Source organism: Chrysochloris asiatica, unplaced genomic scaffold, assembly GCF_000296735.1.
Source record: "Chrysochloris asiatica unplaced genomic scaffold, ChrAsi1.0 scaffold00009, whole genome shotgun sequence".
Classification (NCBI taxonomy): Eukaryota; Metazoa; Chordata; class Mammalia; order Afrosoricida; family Chrysochloridae; genus Chrysochloris; species Chrysochloris asiatica.
Window position 1 is genome coordinate 1577376 of NW_006408527.1, and position 3336 is coordinate 1580711.

Here is a 3336-nt window from a genome sequence, read left to right on the forward strand (position 1 = left end):
GACCTTATGCACAGTAGAACTAAACACTGCCCGATCCTGGGCCAACCTCACCACTGTTGCCATGCTTGAGTCCATCAATGCTGCCACTTGGCCATTCCATCTCATTGGGGTCTTCCTCTTCTTCTCTGACCAAACAGGATATCCTTCTCCAGCAACTGGTCTCTCCTGACAATATATACGAAGTATGAGAGACGAAGTTTGGCCATCCTGGCCTCTAAGAAGCACTCTGGCTGCGCTTCTTCCAAAATGGATCTATTGGTTCTTTTGGCAGCCCATGACACTTTCAATATTCTCCTCCAACACCATAGCTCAAAAGCGTCAATTCTTCTATGGTCTTCCTTATTCACTGTCCAGCTTTCACATGCATATGAGGTTATTGAAAATACCATGGCGTGGGTCAGACACTTAGTCCTCAAGCTGACATCTTTGCTCTTCAACATTTTAAAAAGGTCTTGTGCAGCAGATTTGCCCAATGCAATACATTGTTTGATTTCTTGACTGCTGATTCCATAAATGTTGATAGTTGATCCAAGAAGAATGAAGTCCTTGACAACTTCAATCTTTTCTCCATTGATAAGAATGTTATTTTTAAGGAGCTCTGGTAGTGTAGTGGTTATGAATCGGGCTGCGAACCGCAAGGCCAGCAGTTCGAAACTACCAGCTGTTCTGCAGGAGAAAGATGAGGCTTTCTGCTCCTGTAAAGATTTACAGCCTCGGAAACCCTGTACAGGGTCGCTATGAGTCGGAACAGACTCCATGGTACATAACAACAACAACAAGAATGTTGTTTATTGGTCCAGTGGTGAGGATTTTTGTTTTCTTGACATTGAGATGTAATCCATACCAAAGGCTATGTTCTTTGATCTTCATCAGTAAATATTTAAGTCCTCTTCACTTTCAGCAAGCAAGGTTGTATCATCTGCATATTGCAGGTTGTTACTGAGTCTTCCTCCAATCCTGATGCCACGTTTTTCTTCATAGAACCCAGCTTCTCAGATTATTTGCTCAGCATACAGGTTGAATAAGTGTGGTGAAAGAATACAACCTTGTCACACAACTTTCTTAATTTCAGACCATTCAGTGTTCCCATGTTCTGTTTGAACAACTGCCTCTTGATCCAGGTACAGATTCCTCATGAGCACAATTGACATTTAGGGTGGGATATCTTTGTGTGGGAAACTGTTCTATGCAATGTGGGGTATTTGGCAATATCCTTGGCTTCTTCCTACTAGATGCCAGTAGCACCTGTCAGTTGTATAAAATGTATCAAGACATTGTACAAATAAAATGTATCAAGACATTGCCATATGTCCTTTACAGGGCAAGAATCAGCCATCATTGAGAATCAGACTGAGTAGTTTTCCTGGATTAGTAATTGATGGGGGACTTCTCTTACAAAGTGTATGTATGTATATATGGCTCTAATTTGTCAATTAATAGACAAAAGAGTAAGGTTTATAGAATCAACAGTAGTACGTCTTATTTGTTTGTGTAGATTTCACCAGGGTGAAGAAAGGGTGAAGGTGAATTATAAATAATACATAGAGACATCTCTCATAATTTTCTTTTGGATTTGCACAGTATTTGAAAGTATAATTTTTTAAAAAAAGTATTTAATGAGAGTTTGATTTTGAAATAGGCTATTGTGATAAAAAAAAAAAATAACCCTTAGGCCAGAAATTGAGTGCAAACCATTTGCTCCTGTCTTTCCAAAGGAAAGCAAACCCACTCCCATTGAGCCTCTTCTGACTCACAGTGATGCTATAGGACAGAACTGCTTTACAGGGTTTTCTAGGTTGTAAGTTTGTGTGAAAACAGTCTCATTTTTCTCCCTTAAAGTGACTGATAGGTTCAAACCACTGACTTTTCAGTTAGCAGTTCAATGCTTAACCCATGGCACTACCAGGGCTCCTTTTTCAACACCCAGGAATCAATTGGTATTGTTGTTGTTAAGTCGGTTCCAACTCATAGCGACCCTGTATAGGGTTTCCGAGGAGTGGCTGGTGAGCTTGAACCTTCAACCTTGTGGTTCAAACCAACCTTGCAAACCAGTGCGTTAATCCACAGTGCCATACAAGGAATCTACTACAGAGCTCTAAATAGTGTGTGGTGCTGTGAGTTAATGCGCTGGACTGAACCACAAGGTCAGTGGTTCAAGCTCACCACCAGCTGCTTCTTAGAAACCCTATATAGGGTCGCTATAAGTTGGAACCGACTCAAAGGCCCTAAACAACAAATACATTAGAATAAAGAAGTTAAATAAAGACAAATACATGATCAGATACATACTGTCATGCTATACATGAAAAAATATGAGGGGGCTTCAAAAAAGTTCATGGGGAGTGGAATGAAAAGATTTTTACATGAATTTTGTGAAGGCCTCTCATATGTGTTGGTAACCTTGTTGAAATACTGCTTAATAGCAGTATATGTATTATATATATGTATTTTAAAAATGAAACAAACTGCTGCCTTAGAGGTTGATTCTGACTAGGTCAGAGTATGACTGCCCCTTAGGGTTTTTAAGACGGCAAGTCTTCATGGAAGCAGACTGTAAAATCTTTCTCATGTGGAACGACTGGTGAGTTAGAAATGCCTGGTGCTGTAGGATAAGCACTGGACTGCTAACTTCAAGGTCGGTGCTTCAAATCCACCAGGTGCTCCTTGCAAACCCTATACAGGTTTTTATGAGTTGGAACCAACTTGATGGACTTTGACAACAATAGCAACAATCTTTGGCTAGTAGTTGAGTACTTTAAACCACTTTGCCACTGTTGTTGTTGCGTTGTTGTTGTTATGTGCTGTGGAGTTAATTCTGATGCATAGTGACCCTGTACAGGGTTTCCGAGGCTGTAAATCTTTACGGAAGCAGAAAGCCTCATCTTTCTCCCACGGAGCAGCTGGTAGTTTCGAACTGCTGACTATGAGATTAGTAGCCTGATTCATAACCACTATGCTACCAGAACTCCTTACTTTGCCACTAGTGCTCCTTAAAAAGTCTATAGCATGCCCAATTTTCAAGCCTTTCCCCTGCATATTTAACAAATAGTGAGACATTATGATGATCTATAAACTGTCATCATGTAGTAAAATTCTGCAGTCAGAATTTTAGGTTCAAATTCTAAGTCTACCTTTTATCAGCAAAGAAGTCCCTCTGTCTGTCCATCTTAGTTAAGTGTCCTCCTCTTTTTTTGCCAGTCCTCTACTTTACCAAGCGTAATGTCCTTCTCCAGGGACTTGTCCCTTTTTAACATGTCCAAAGAATGTGAGATGAAGTCTTGTCATCCTCACTCTAAGGAGAGTCCTGGCTAGAATTCATCCAAGACAGAGTTGTTC